A 16,881-nucleotide genomic window follows, 5' to 3' on the forward strand; every position below is an offset into this window, starting at 1 on the left:
AAGGTAACTCTCTTACTCCACTGAACATCTGTCTCTTTTCCAGAGTGAATTCTTCCAACGGTGAAGAAAAGTTTATGACAACTGTCAAGTTCAGTGCTATTGAAAACAAATTTATTGAGCAGTAGATAGAGCTCTATTGCTCCTTTAAACTTCGTAAACCGTTGAAAACCACTCCACTCCGCAACAGTTAAAAACCACTGTAATTTGTGTCCGTTTATGTTATTTCATTAACTTCACTCTTGCCAAACTAAAGCATTAACGTGCGTATCTTTGTACTGATAACTTGGTACTACTGGATAAAACGCACTCTCCAAGAACTTTCCTTTTAATACAAAGAACAAAACGTTTTTAAACAGTTTATGACCGATTTGGCTTGCGTATTCAAAAATTACAGTAATCTTCAATCCACGCCGCCGCAATTTGAACCCGCAAGTGTTTACGCAATACTAATGAGAGCCCCTTTCATCACCTACAGCGGAATATGTGACAAGTCACGTCTTTGTTGACCCAAACATTGGAAACCACCCCCAAATTGCTTGTGCCGGTCTCACCAGGCTTTGAAAACCAACAAGAAAAATACCATCTTTGGGACTTAAAACGATAAGGAGAAACACTATAGAATTTTAAAGTGGCCTTAAAACGGAAAACCATGGACTACAGAGTGCTAAAACGTTGTTGATGAAGGATTTATCTTTCCTTCCACCGCCGCCATGCTGTAATGGTGCTTACAAATGCGTTTTGAATTCAAATCACGGAGTTAAACACGGACTCAATGCGGCTTATCAAATCTTTTGAGAACGAAATGGTAATGTACTGTTATTGCTTTGAACTTGGATGTAATTTTTTGAACGATCGGTAAATCCATTTAGTGTACAATTGACTTCAAAAGCTGGCTGCTAAAATTAAAACTTCGCTTTCAACATGAACATGTGGATAATTATTTCAGCCGTGCAGTACAGCACGGTGCGACAAATTTCGATACTCTGCCGCTTGTTAACACATTTCTTTTCTTGACTTCATACGAACTAAAAATAAATTCTAAACAAAGTTTCTTTCAAGGTTCTCTTTAGTAGTCTGAATTCTGTAATTTTGTAAGCATTTTTAATGCTTTTTCACGCCGTTGCAATTTGAACCCGCAAGTGTTGACGCAATACTAATGAGAGACCCTTTCATCACCTACAGCGGAATATGCCCTTTCCCACCCTCCCTGGAGTTTTTTTGGTTCTTCTATTGTTCTATAGATAATAACGGCAAATAAACCAATCAAAATCTGTTTTCTGCGCATATTTTTAGAGAACTCTTGGGGTCCTAGAAGAAGGTTTTTCGTATTATTCCGTGCATTGAAATCGTACAAGGAAATCGTAGAGTCGCGCGGGTTGTATTTACAAACTTCCAAGGCCTTGTTTTGATTCTGAACAAGAAAAAAAACCATATTTGGGACTTAAAACGGAAAGGAGAAACACTATAGAATTTTAAAGTGGCCTTAAAACGGAAAACCATGGAGTACAGAGTGCTGAAACCTTGTTGATGAAGGATTTATCTTTCCTTCCACCGCCGCGAAGATATGGTGTAATGGTGCTTACAAATGCGTTTTGAATTCAAATCACGGAGTTAAACAAGGACCAATTGCGGCTTCTCAAGTCTTTTGAGAACGAAATGGTAATGTACTGTTATTGCTATGAACTTGGATGTAATTTTTTGAACGATCGGTAAATCCATTTAGTGTACAATTGACTTCAAAAGCCGGCTGCTCAAATTAAAACTTCGCTTTCAACATGAACATGTGGATAATTATTTCTGCTGTGCAGTACAGCACGGTGCGAAAAATTTCGATACTCTGCCGCTTGTCAACACATTTCTTGACTTCATCCAAACTAAAAATTAATTCTAAACAAAGTTTCTTTCAAGGTTCTCTGTAGTAGTCTGAATTCTGTAATTTTGTTAGCGTTTTTAATGCTTTTTCACGAGGCCGCAATTTGAACCCGCAAGTGTTGACGCAATACTAATGAGAGACCCTTTCATCACCTACACCAGAATATGTGACAAGTCACGTCTTTAACACGAGCTTGCAAGTGTTGACGCAGTAATAATAAGAGACCCTTTCATCGCCCACTGAGCGGAAAGAAATCCCTTGAGAAATTAAAACAGTCCCTTGAGAAATTAAAAAAGTCCCTTGAGAGTTTACAAATATGTGGTTCCAAATTTTGCCCACACCACTCCTAATCTCCTACTTTTGCTTGTAAACAAGCAAAATAGTCGAAAAAAGACAAACCTACTGATGTACTAAACAATTTACGTCCGGTCACCTTATTAAATGTAGACTACAAATAGCAACGAAAGTTATAGCAAATCGACTAGCGAAAGTACTCCCAGATATCATAAGTCCAAATCAAACTCGGTATGTGAAGAACAGATATATCGGCGAAAATGTTAGACTTATTTCTGACGTTATCGAATACACTAAATTAAAAGGAATGCAAGGCGTCGCCCTGTTCCTCGACTTTAAGAAAGCCTTTGATTCAATCGAATGGGATTACATGTACAAAGTGTTGGACGTTTTTAACTATAAGGAAGACTTCAAAAGATGGGTTAAAGTCTTTTACACGGATATTTCAAGCTGCGTTACAAACAATGGTTTCGCATCCCCTTGTTTTAACCTCGAACGCGGGGTGAGGCAAGGATGCCCGTTGTCAGGCCTTTTGTTTGTGCTAGGAATTGAATTGCTCAATCTCGCAATTCAAACAAATAGCAACGTCAATGGAATAAAGGTTGGAAATAATGAAATCAAAAACACCTTATATGCAGATGATACTACCCTCCTCCTTAGGGACCTTGACTCAGTGCAAGAGTTACTTGAGACGTTAGAAAAATTTAAAAGGTGCTCAGGTTTAGAACTGAACAAATCAAAAACAGAAGCCATGTGGCTAGGCTCCTGGACATCGAGGAAAGACACACCGTTCGGGTTTCGGTGGCCGGAAAATTCAGTATATGCCCTGGGTATTCACTTCTCCAACGATAGCACCACAAGTGATAGACTAAATTTCGAAAAGAAACTAGAAGAACTGAAGAAAATTCTTAACTCTTGGAGAAGAAGAAAACTAACCTTGCCTGGGAAAATTAACATTGTCAAAACATTGGGATTGTCCAAGTTAATCTACAACGCTTCGGTTCTAACATTGCCTGAAAACTTCTCCAAAAAGGTCGATGAGGAAACATTCGACTTTATATGGGATAACAAACCACACAAGATAAAAAAGAACACTTTAATCGGAGACAAAAGCAATGGCGGTTTAAAAATGACAGAGTTCGACCCCATGAATAAAGCCCTGAAAGCTTCGTGGGTGAGAAGATTTAGTACCAATGTTGACGCGCCGTGGAAAATCATCCCAAATTACTCGACAGAACACTTATGTGGTTTCAAGTTTCTACTATCTTGCAATTACAAAACCAATGAACTTACACTAAATAACACCCCTTCTTTTTATACAGAAATTCTCAATTGTTGGGAAATGATAAAAAAATTCAAATTCGAAGCAGATCAAGACAAAATGGATCCGTACGACGTCACAATTTAGAACAATTCCGACATAAAAATTGCAACAAAGCCGGTTTTTTACAGGTCGTGGTACGAGGCAGGTGTTCAAAATGTTAAACACCTCTTAGTTGATACCAGAGAAAAATTCCTATCGTATCACCAATTCATCAATCGATTTAACCTGAGGACAAATTTCACTAAATATTATGGACTTCTTAGCGCAATCAAAAGCAAATGGAAAATTCCGCCAATCCAAAATCAGAGACAATCACGACACCAAAGCTGGTACGACACTGACGAAAATCTTTCCAATGCTGCTCTGCATAAAATAATTGTTGAAAATAAATTCCAACCACCAACTAATGAAAACCGAATCATCAGCTACGGATTGGCCGACGACTCTGATATGCAAACAATATACAACTGGCCATTTTCTACAACTAAGAATACAAAGTTAATAATGTTCCAATTTAAGATTAATCACAATATTCTATATACGAAAGACAAACTTAAAAAAGCAAATCTTGCATCTGACGATTTATGCCATTTATGTAAAAAAGGAAGACATACAACCGAGCACATGCTTGTAAAATGTTCTCACGCAACCTTATTCTGGAGAGAATTTCTTGATTGGTGGTCAAAAACCACCAACGAAAATATTCACTTAACTGACGCCGCTCTTTTATATGGACCTGTTAACTCATTTAAACGCCATCAATCGCTTAGCTTGGCTTTGTTAGTGGCAAAGTATTTTATCTACAAATGCAACTTAGTTGAAGATTCCTTGAATTTTTCACTATTTAAACTACAGTTTCGAGAAATCATAATGACGGAAAGATACATTGCAATTAAGAACAAAACTGTCAAGCCGTTTAATGACAAATGGCATTGCTTTAACGCGAAAAACTTTATCCCAGCAATCTTTGCCGCTACCAACGTCTCCGAAATCTAGTTTAATATTGTAATAGTTATAGTCACAATTCTTTTAAATGCCACTTACTTATGTAGTTTTTTAATAGAGCCTAGCATTTATTTGTTTTTCCGTTTACTTCGATGTTATATTATTTACATTTTAAATGCAATTGAATGTACTTTTTTTTTTTTGCTTTCCTGTATATAGTTTTTCTTTTTTTTATATTTATCACTTGTATTGTATGTTATGTTTGTTTATTCAATAAAGCATTAAAAAAAAAAAAAAAAAAAACGACACCCCGAGCGTGTCCACCATAACGAGAGTTGACTGCAGTCAACTCTCTCGGACACGCTCGGGGCGTCGTTTAGTTTAGTGTCCGTAATAGCGAGAGTCCGTAATAGCGGGATGTGAGGAAAAAAAGGGCCGTTTACATACGTTAAATGATATTAATAGTCTATGACAAGCTTATCAACAGTAGTGAAACTGCTATGTAGTCGTTAGGAATGGAGTATGCAGGCTTGATGCTTTCTAAAGTCTGGAGAAAAAAAGACCAAGCTGAAGTGAAAAGACAAAGTCTTTTGTACCGTTAATGAAGGAATTGATGCAAAACTGAATATTCCAGAAGTCTTTTAAAGTGTGCTTTGACAAATAACGAACAACAGACTGCAATTTTACGTAATTATGTTATATGAAAGGTTCATACCTGTCCGCTTTATCGAGAGTCAAAACAATAAAAACTGTTATGTCGGTACCACGGAAGTGTCCGTAATTCCGTAATAGCGAGAGTCTGTAATGGAGAGAGTCCGTTGTGGAGAGTTCCTCCCTCCACTAAAACCAACAATTCCAAATTCCAATTCGATCGGGAATACACGGCCCCACAAGCTCATAGCTTTAATCCTCACCGTGTCTAAATAAAGGTAATTTATTTTTTTATTATTTTTGTAATAGCGGGAGTCCTTCCCAGTCAAACCTCTATATGTTTCCCGGGGGATCTGAATCTTGTCCGTAAAAGCGAGTGTCCGTAAGTGTCCGTGCCCGCAAGGTGAGAGTTGACTATAAAAGGCTGGAGGGTAACATGCGTTGGACAAGCATCCCATCCAGGGGGTGTAACAATACACGGTCAAAGGATTTTGACCGCACTAGCCAGTCCGCAAACACCTCACGTTATAACTAGCAAATTCTGGCTTTGAGCCTAGCTCCCTAGCGACCTCTTTCTGTAAGCATTTTTTCCAAATCCCAGTAGTGCTAAGTATTTGGCAGAAAAAGTTCGGCCAATATTTTTCTTGAAAAGCATGTTGCCAAGGATTTGTGAACTCATTTCCGAATCCATGAATCTGAGAATTCAGGAATTGTTCAGACTTCGTTTGTATAAATCGTGAAAGAAACGTTTCAAGTTTATTTGTGAAGAAATTTTCACTTGTTTGGCTGGAGGTACTAGTCTATTTTTCCCTCTATGTGAAGGTCTTGTTTACATTGTCTCTTCTACTTTTCTCTCTTTTTCTTCCACAATTTTTAATTTAACGAAAAAAAGTTTAGATCTCCTTGGTTATATATACAGTTATATTTAACAATTATTCTACGAGCGCGCGTTGGATATGAGATGGTAGATAGCTAACGAGGCGCGTAGCGCCAAGTTGGCTATAACGATCTCATATCCAACAAGCGCGAGTGGAATAATTGTTTTATTAAAAACGCCCAAAGAATTGCATTATTTTAGCTCCCAAGCTGTTTTCGTTGACGCGTATCGGCTACCATATTTGTGGTCAATGGTATATGAGCTCATATACCATTGGCTGTCAACCAATCAAAACGCAGAAACTGCAATATACCATTGTTGGTTTTCTAAACAGTCATATACAAGTATATTAACTTTACTTATCACTCTTGACCTTCAGGAAAACAGTAAATAAATATAACCGGCAAAGTTTAGAGGAAACTGCATGGAAAAGGGAGAGGTTTGCCAACGGGAATAAATTAGTAATTTTAAATGCACGGCTAGTACGACGACACTTGTGTTGGACAATTTATTTGGCCGATATTTCGACTAGTCAACTAGTCTTCTACAGGGCCAGAGCTGGAGTGCTGGAATAAATTGTTTGACAGTAGAATAATCCTATTTCCTTGAGGCAGCAATATATTATTTACAGTATCTTAATGGATCGGAAACAAAAGAAGATATGATGCATACGAAGTATGTGAGAAACGAACGCTACTTAGTGGCAATAAAACCAGCTAAAGCATCAGTTTAACCAACAGATCGTCGGAGACGGAAGCAGCAATTCAAAGCGTGATTTGTAAGTAGCCATCTTCTAGCTATATTCTTTCCTTTTGTCAGGGTAAATAACAGATGTTAAAGGGACTGTCACAGCAGAGTTAAGTTTATTTTATTAAGTTGTGCCAAATACCCATTATGAAACTGAATGTTTGCAAAGAAATTACTTCTATGGGGCTAAATGACAAAACCATAGCTTCATTACAACCAAATGTGTCTCTCGGGCGTTATAATTCAAAGTTCCAAGCAAACGAGATAAACTTTGAAAACTGTTCATCTTTCACTGAAATTGGTGACAATTTCCTATGCCTAAATTTGGCTAAAATCCGTGTTTAGCATGTCTTACGTCAGCTCGCGGTTATGAAGCTGATCAATATTATTGTCTACATTGGATGCAACTAAAACCAACTTAAAAACCTAGTACAAACTTTCTTTTCGCACTGAACTTGATCAAAGTTCAAGAAATACATGCTCGTAACCAAAAAAGAAGAAATTCCTTAAAAATTAAAATCCTTTGTAAGGACGTCTGAGATTTTGATGATTGAGATGTTCCTCTAGAGAAGAAAATCTATCGAGAAAAAAAAGGAAAGAATGATTTTACTTTTAGGTCAAAGCTGATAAAGTTTTTCTTCTGGCAAACTTCCACTCCCTCCCATTTCCAGCTTAAATTATCAAATTGTAATGGCCGCTTCGGTGAAGGCCCATAAAGATGGCTCTACGACATTATCGGAGTCTTGCTATAAACATATTTACTCTTGTTATTTTCAGAAAGACTTAACATGGGACGCGTTCTTGTCATTTTTCTTGTGATGTGCCTCATTGTCTCTTCATTTCATCAAAGGTTTGTGTTGTATTAAATTGTATGAAGTCAACTTATGACTGACGTATCTATGTGGATTAAGGCTCTATGGCTATGTACTACTTGGCGTTCACATGAAGGAAATAAAGGAAGACGCTAAGAACATTTTAGAATACATCTGCGTTTGCTTGCGCGCATGAAGGTCGACAAGTTAGTCTCGTGGAAGAAAACTGAGTGGGTGACCTCTGTTTTGAAAGCTTGTGCCAGCCAACTGAGTCAATCCTAACCCTCTAGCCCTCTGACAGTTAAGCTTATAGTCGGCTTCGGCTTCCTCATCGTTGGGGACATCGTTGGCTATTCGCGGGCGCGTTGCCTTGAAAGCTAGCTAAGAAAAATTATTCTATATTTGTGTTTTAATATACTTAAAATTGTAGGTTTTTTACTGTTATCCTTTATCGGTGCCTAATAAAACTCGCCCTTGTCTTCTATGAGTGATTTTCAACTCGTTTGCTCCTGGTGGACTGTTCGTTCAAATTTAAGTCGGGCCCGAAGTATATAGACTATATATACTAATTGAAGAAACGTTGACCCATGAAAAGCACAAACCATGAACGATAAGACCGAATGGGATTCTGGGTAGACAGCATTGGTGAGCTTAGTAGTAATGTTCAATTTATTTCTAATCAAGGCATCTTTGAGAACTTTGAAAGCATGATTTATGCAATCTGTCTTATTATGTTCATTTTGTCACAGAAGACGATTACTTTTTCCGATTTCCCAATAAACATTTGGGTCGCATCGTTAATCGTTTATGCTTTTCACGGGTCAACGTTTCTTCAATCAGGTGTAAATCACTGTTAAATCGTTGCCACCTTAGAAGAAGTAAAATGAATCTGCAAGTAGGTTTAGTCACACCATTTTAGGCCTAGACATGTTTAAGTTAGTATTTGGAATAACATTCTAATTGTAACTGTTTTTGTGTTTTCAACGAGGCTTGGCGTCGTCGTCGCGCCCCTCAAGGAAAGCTGGCCAACCGCCATTCTGCCCAGGCCACTGCCGACGCCTTCTCAAAGTCTGAGGTCGAGGATGTTCCGGAGACTGAGCACGAGGATCGGAAAGATGGCGATGAAGAAATCTAATTTGCTTTTTACTTGATAAAAGTAAAGCTGAGTAAAGAGAAACAGAAATAAAAGCCACATTATTACTCCATCCACTTTAGAATGTTTAGAATAAAACAGGTGGCGGCTGGAACTTCCTAATTAAATACCCCTCTCGCCTTTGGTCTACGCTTTGCAAGAAACTCCTTGAATTGTGCCTAATCTATTTGACTAAAAAAAATTCCATACCGATGACGTGCTCTGCAGAGATCCGTGTAGTGTCTCTGATTGGTTGTTTCTTGGTTATAAATTTTCGCGCGCACATAACAACCAATCACAGACCCAGATCTCGAGCAACGTCATCAGAGCAACGTCATCAATAAGGAATTCTTGGTTTTCACGTGACGTCATCAAAATTCTAAAATCCAGAATCGCGAGAAACCTGCCTTTTTATCCTTCGCTGGCTATTTGACGTCCTTAATATATATCTTATTGAAGGTTTTCAGCTCAAAAGCATCCGCCGTCTTTAAAATATAACATTTTGAATTTTTGAGTTTTGCGCCACACGACATCAGAATGGCAGCCTGAAGGCTGTCACGTATGCTTAAAAAGAATGCATCATCCTGTGATTTTTAACGATTTAAACAATTGAAGTTTTACAAGAAGTGTTTATGTGAATGTTTACGTATTCACTAAGGTGAACTGACCGCTTTTTATCAGGGGCGGATACAGGGGGGGTGGATAGGGTGGATATCCACCCGCCATTTTTCAGTAAAAAAAATTCGAAATGTCACTTTATTTGAAATGGAAAATAAATAAATAAAGAAAAATTAGTTCTCGCTCATGTCTGGTTGTTGTTATGCCACGTTTCGCCGTTTGCCGCCACTTTTCGCGCAAAAGTTCGCAAGGAAGCCATTTGACAACGCCTAGTGAGGCGAAGTAAGATTCTGATTGGCTCATTATTGCGAAATTTGCAGGAAAACGTTCGCGCTTACCACAGGCAGCCCAAGCTAACGATAAGAGCCACAGTACTCTAAGACTTAATTTATAAGGATTTGTATGGGAATGAAACAGTTTTCTTTTACGACATAGAAATTCGAACATTTTACGAATAAAATTGACTTACACTGTTGCAGTTTCGTGTTCTTTCTTGTTTGCCAGCTCCTCGAGCCAATTTGAAGCGATTTGGACGAGTTTTTGCTTTGCGAAATTTTGAACACGTGTACTTTATTAAATATTCCCAAGGCTGGAAACTATTTTCGACAGCATCTCACTCGAAGCGAAATATCTTCCGTGAAATTGGTCAAATCGCTACAGAATTTCCAGCACCGTAATCTCCGGTAATTTCTCTTTCCTATCGTTGTCCATTTGGTTCCGAGTGCCCCAGTGAAGCGTAGAAAATTCTTCCAAAGTGCGAGTTTTGCTTTTCTTGTTATGCGCGGCCCATCAAACCACACACAAAATGGCGTCAGGTCGACAAAATCGACCTCAGTGGCGGAGGGCATGGCGATATTGACATTAACTCTTAAATACGCTGTGGGACCCGGAGAGGGCCATTTTCTACAGGAAATAGAAAATCACCGGCACGTGATTTCTTAAACGCCGGTTTTTATTTCCGGTAGAAAATCGACCTCTCCGGGTCTCACAGCGTATTTTGGAGTAAGTAACAATAACTCCATGTCCCCCACCGCTGAGGTCGATTTTGTCGACCTGACGCCATTTTGTGTGTGGTTTGATGGGCCGCGCATAACAAGAAAAGCAAAACTCGCACTTTGGAAGAATTTTCTACGCTTCACTAGGGCACTCGGAACCAAACGGACAACGATAGGAAAGAAAAATTACCGGAGATTACGGTGCTAGAAATTCTGCAGCAATTTGACCAATTTCACGGAAGATAAGGCTTTCCACAAGTTGCTCGGCAACTGGCAATTTCATGTTCGAGCAACTCTCCCCTTCGAGCAACTTTCCTCTCGAGCAACTTGTGAGCGCCAGACCGAAGATCTCCGAAGATTATCCGAGTGTGTCAAAGGAGTCCGGACTAGAAGTTTGCCGAAGATTTCGAGGAAACTGAAGACGTTCAACTCGCTCACTGCAACTACCGCAGCAACATGACGTCATTGATATCTTCACGATCAGGAAATCCTTTTTAACAAATGTTCCCCAAATATGTTATTAGAACTCTGCTGTAAAATTGCAAACCCTGCAGAAATCACCCCAAAGGAAAATAGCAAAAGAGCCTGATAGAAGCAGCGTTTGGATTTTGGAGCAACTTCGCAACTTAATATCAGAAGCAACTTTTTGGATTTTTAGAGCAACTTTTTGAGAAATTACGAGCAACTTTTTGGGAAATCTAGAGCAACTGTGGAAAGCCCTAACGGAAGATATTTCGCTTCGAGTGAGATGCTGTCGAAAATAGTTTCCAGCCTTGGGAATACTTAAGAGGCTGTATCTGTATAGTGTCTGCCTGATCGGCGAATAGATTCGCTCTGGGACAACAACACCACTACCGATCATTCGAGTAGATTTCGTCACCCGACGAGCACGCGGCACGACCCCACCCCCACGCCGTGCCCCACTCGACGAGCCGACGCCCCGACCCCCACCCCGCGAGAAACAAGTGAGGCGCACCCACCGCAGCCGAGAGAAGAATGTCCACCTGTCGAAACAGCGCCCCGACCGGAGCAGAGGGACCCGCCCGGACCCCCCAGGTGGCGACGCGACCCCGGGACCACCGACCGCAGAGAGAGAGCGGCGCCCGGCTCCCCGCGACCAGGCGACGAGCGCGGAGACTGACCAGACCGAGACGACACGAAGTGACGAGGAGCGAAGGCGGGGGAGGAGGGAGGGGGGGGGAGGGCGGGTCGGGAGAGGGGGCAGAGAGGGGGGCCGGGGGGGGGACGAAGGAGGAAAACGACCCCAGACGCCACAACAGGGCCAGCCGAGGGAGCGGCCCCCCACCCGCGCCCGACGACGCCCCCGCACCCCACACCAGCCCCGAAGATGGCGGCCCCGGGAAACTGCACCCCGACGCGGCCACACCCAGCGCCCCCCGAACGCGACGACAGCACCACCCGCAGTAGAGTGAGATATGATCGGTGATCGATACAGTTGGTGAAACGAGGGTCAGGGAGAATGAGGGAGGGTGCGATGAGGTTATGACGCCCGGACATAGTGAAGTGCCCAGTACGATGTACTGTTAAGGTTAAGTATAAGAAGAAGAGAATAGGAGGAGAGGAAAGGAGAGAAGAGATTAGAAAATGTAGGAAGAGACAAGGAGAGAGAATAGCTTAAGTATGGTATGCCCCCCCCCTCCTAAGAAAGGGAGTGCTCTCCCCCTGAAAACCTCTGATACTAACGTTCCACCCCCCCCCGTAAAAATACCCTTATAGTACTTATGCCAAGTATTCCACCCCCCTTAAATCACCCTGTGTGTAATAGTGTGCGTAAATGAGACTTGACGGGAGAGGATAGTGTATTTGAAAAGTAAAGGGAAAATTGAGAGGAACAAGTGATAAGTAATATAAAGTATAAGAAGGTACCTAGAGAATTTATAAACAGTATTTAAGAATAAATGTTTTAGGAAATTTTTTATGGGAGAAGCGAATTGGAACGAGAGATGAAGGAGGATATAAGAAAAATATAAAATAAGAGAGGGCGAGAAGAAGTCGAAGGAATGAGTGGAAGAGTCGAAGAAATTGTAGAGGATGTAGTCTGTAGGAGAGGAGAATAAAAGGTGTGAAGAATCTTATATTTTCGGTATTGGAAGGTGACGGATGAGACTCGGTACGAGCGGAACTAAAGAGCTAAGATAGACGAGTAGGAAGAACGCGTGTATGGAGGAGAGACTAACAAATTTACTCTGGGGAGATGGTGTACTGTCGGACCTAAGAGATAGTACGACTTGGGGGAATGTGTGACTGTGAATTTTGGAAATAGTGATTTCTCGACACCGAAAAAAAAGAGAAACGAAATTTAGGAATAAAAAGCGGAAGATCGGGAAAAATAAATTGAGTAGAGGAAAAGAAAGACAGGAAAAATAGTATATTATAAAAAGTAAAGAAAAAATAAGGTAGTATTATGTATGTTAAAATGACCTAGCGTGACATTATGTAAGTAATTAAATATGTATTTTAATAAAATTTAAAGAAGATGAGTAAATATTAATTGATGATAATAAAAGAGAATATAAAGACAAAGACTGTTAAGAAGGGTATTTATAGTATTGATAAAAGGTATGTAAGATATATTATAGTATTAACGCTAAGAAAATAAAGAGTAAAAAAATTTTAAAGAAGGTATAATGTATGAATAAGTAAGATGAGAACATATAAGATAAAAACAAGAGAATAAAGAAAATAGAAGTTATAAAAGTAAGATGTAGATATATAAAGATTAAAAAAGAAAATAAAAAATGTTAAAAAAGTGATGTAGACATTGTAAAATAAAGTAGAAGTATTTAATATAAAGTGTTAAAGTAGAAGTTTGTAATAATAATACCAAAGTAAGATAGTATAAAGTAGGATTATTTTTTTTAGGATACGATTGTTCGGAGACGTCGACAGTAAAATGTAAGTCGAGCTTTTTTAAATTTTTCTTAGTGAACTGAGATTTTTATTTGTTTTTTAAGGAGGTGAGGAGTGTCCTGAGAGTCATGCTAAAGAGATAAGGGTTAAAGCTATAGACGAAAAGGCGATAGGAACATTTTAATTTGGTTGTGATGAAGTAGACCGCCTCACTTTTAAAAATAAAGTTTGAATCTGAGCGTTTTAAGGTTAAAGGTGGGATAGGGTGTATATTTTTGTTGTACAATTGTAAGTTGTGGATACTAAAAGAATTAAGGCTGTAGTGTTTTGAGAAGTTGTGTTTTTTATTAAAGTTGTGGTAAATTTAGCTAAGTGAAGTGTGTTCGGGTGACGAATAATCGAAAAATTGATCCCAAGTGAATTGTTTTTTAGTATAAGTAATAAAGTCTTCAACACATAAAAAGAGCGAAATCTATTTAACAAGCCAGATCGGGCAGACCACTATTACAGATACAGCCTCTTAATAAAGTACACGTGTTCAAAATTTCGCAAAGCAAAAACTCGTCCAAATCGCTTCAAATTGGCTCGAGGAGCTGGCAAACAAGAAAAACACGAAACAGCAACAGTGTAAGTCAATTTTATTCGTAAAATGTTCGAATTTCTATATCGTAAAAGAAAACTGTTTCATTCCCACACAAATCCTTATAAATTGAGTCTTAGAGTTCTGTGACTCTTATCGTTAGCTTGGGCTGCCTGTGCGCTTACCAACCCATGTGCTCAGTCGATGCTCAGGTTTGATGGCAACCTCGTTCCTAGGGTCTTGTGGGTAATTTCCAAGATGGCGGGTCGACCCGCCATCTTGGAAATTACCCAGCCTCGTCCCCAGTCGTCCCCGGCGAATTTGGATGTGACGTCACCCGCCAGCTTGTCGGGGAAGTTCGCCTAGAACGCCTGGCGATAAACGGCAAATCCAAAATGGCGGAGCCTGTGCAACGATTGAAATTCAGCCAAGACCTTAAACTCGTGAAGTTATTGGAGATTTTGTTTAAGGAACCGGTGGTAGAAAAATTAAATATAGATTTTTATGCGCAGCAAATTGTTCCATCTAAAGAGCTTGAAGAATATCGATGTTCCACTAACTGTTACTGGTGATGGGAGCTGTTTCTATCGATCAATTTCTCTGTTGGTGAACGGAGATAAAATAGTGGCCGTTCTTGGAAAGTTCCCGAAAGTTGTATGATGAGTATTTTTGCTTCTTGCTAACAAAACAACAACAGCGGTGAAGAGATAACAGGCTCAGAGCTGGTAATCCATCAGTACTTTCGACTGTGCTTTCGTGTGTGCTTTCTTTGTTCCTTTGCCTTCGCTTATTTCGAATATTTTTTGCAGTTTTCTCCAAGGTAAGTGAAGTTGTAACTATTTATTCGAAGTATCAGTAGCAAAATATTTGACTAAAGCTACAGAAAATTAGAAAGCTGTGGCATGTAGTGGTTTGTTTTCTAGGAAACAGACGCTGTAATTCGCCTCGGTGACGACACCGAGTTGTGATGTGTCAACTCAGCTGCTTAACAGATTCAACTTCGCTCTGCATACAGACTTGTGGGACTCTGTAATATACCAAATTCCCTTCGGCCACTAAGCATTAACAAGATGAATGCAGACTATTTTAAGTTGTTGAGTCATTTAAATTACTGTTGAGTTACTTTCCACCCCCCCCCCCCCAAAAAAAAAAAACAACAACAACAACAACAACAAACAAACAAACAAAAAAAACAAATTCTTTTAACACATCTATTGTATTTTATGATTGTATAAAGGAAACAAAAAGCTGTTCCTAATGGACTGGTATCAACATGTTTGGAATGGCTACATTTCAGTTTAAAAGTTGTTTGTTACTGTTAGTAAATGTTACTATACTAGATATACATTGTACTCTATTTGGATTCATTAAAGACCTTTAGCCACTTCGCTTGGCACAATCAATCAAAAGGCTTCATTCTTCTCTTATGCTTTAGAAGATGGGTTGGTACAAGCAAATCAGGTTTCATCAGCTTGAGCAATGTCATACATTTTCGTATGGACAGACCACAAATATCAAGAGATTATGAAAACATAATATTGTACTTCCCACTCCTTGCCTCCAGCTTTCCCTGCTTTCTTCCCCCTCCCATATCACCCCACCCTACCAAATGCACTCCCCTAATTTCCAATTACTACTAGTTTTAGTATATATTGCAAGAGTTGAATACATGTAAATACTTTTTATACTGTACTGCATTTATGTGTGTGTCAGTCAAGCACACCTTTAATATCTCTGTAAGACATAAAAAGTGGTAATTTAAGGAATGGGAAAAATAGCCATTGTACCCATGTGAGGAAAATATAAATAATTTTGGACTATCAAAAATGCAGAATGGGGCTCACAAATTAAATAGAAGCTGGCCCGAAAGCTGCAGTAACAAGCTGTTTCTGGAGGGGTTCAAACAATATTTAAACATTATATATTTTGATAATTATTTGCAAATAAACATATAACGTTATATATATATTGTGTTTATGTGTTTGTTTGCAAGTAAATGTGAGAGAGAATAGCAGAAGAATCATACTTTGTTAAACCAGCTGCGTCTACAATGATACAGTAAGGGAAAGCAGTGCACTTCTGTTTCATTTTGGACATGTCAGCAGGTGAATTTGTTAAACTACATAAAATTGGCAACAGAATACATAAACTTCAGTTGAAATGCTAACTCTGCAATTGAGGGAAATTGCTGATTTAGTGGTGCTACACAATGTATGTGTCATCAATTCACACTTGGAATCTGCAATAAAAGTCAGTTGTAATTTTATTTAATAAGCTCATTGCATTGACGAAAATGATTGAACCATACTTGTTATATATTACTTGAACTTGGCCCAGGATTTGGATTAACTTCTCCTGCTAATGAAATTAGCCACAGTATACAAGAGAAAGACAGGCTACAACAAGATCAAATAAAGTTTCGGTTTACGAGAGTTAGATTATTACTCAGTATTAGCAAGATCAGCCTAAAAGGCGAAATAAAAATTCACAGTACAAGTAATCAATGACAAGCTTACATGCATCGGGGAATTAAACCTCTTCTCTCAAGTAAGCTTAATTGTTTCTTTGTTTTCGCACATTGTAAACAACAAAGGTCGAAAATCCCGACCCTAGCTCGATAAACATTGAGATCGTCGCCCATTTTAAATAAAACTAGCACAGTTACTAGTACCTGGCGAAAGTAATTTGCTTACCACAGAGAACTCGTCCCATGCTCATCTCTAAGAGACAAGCCATTGCTCTAGATACATGTATCACTACGAGTAGTGAACGAAAACAATGATAACACAATGAGCTTACATGTAATTTTCTTGACTTTAATACGACTACCATTCTGCAAGGCAGGAAAAAACGGCATTACAGTTCGTCTCCGCCATCTAAAATGGTCCACAAATGTTCAAAAGGGATGCAGTTTTCTCATGAACCAGAAATATTCCCTTTTCCTCACATAAAAACGTATATTTTCGTCGAGCTACATCTGGGACTTTTTCTCGCTAAACTGGGACTTTTTTGCCATTTTGTGCCAGGCATGTGCCGCGGTATGGCCTGGGGACGAGGCTGGAAATTACCCACAAGACCCTGGGAACGAGGTTGGTGATTCGATTGATCGTTCCCAAAGCTAGGCTTTCCACAAGTTGCTGGAGTTTTCCCAAAAATTTCCCC

At 39.3% G+C, this 16,881-nt stretch overlaps 1 long non-coding RNA gene across 1 annotated transcript; it reads left to right on the plus strand.

The window, feature by feature from the left end:
- The first annotated feature begins 6,551 nt into the window (after window positions 1-6,551).
- LOC144652134 (uncharacterized) lies at window positions 6,552-8,728 on the plus strand. Its single transcript, XR_013570454.1, has 3 exons — window positions 6,552-6,742; window positions 7,489-7,565; window positions 8,512-8,728. It is a non-coding gene; the product is annotated as an uncharacterized LOC144652134 (long non-coding RNA).
- The last annotated feature ends 8,153 nt before the right edge of the window (window positions 8,729-16,881 follow it).

This window comes from Oculina patagonica, chromosome 4 (assembly GCF_052425735.1).
Source record: "Oculina patagonica isolate OP01 chromosome 4, crgOcupat, whole genome shotgun sequence".
Taxonomy (NCBI): domain Eukaryota; kingdom Metazoa; phylum Cnidaria; class Anthozoa; order Scleractinia; family Oculinidae; genus Oculina; species Oculina patagonica.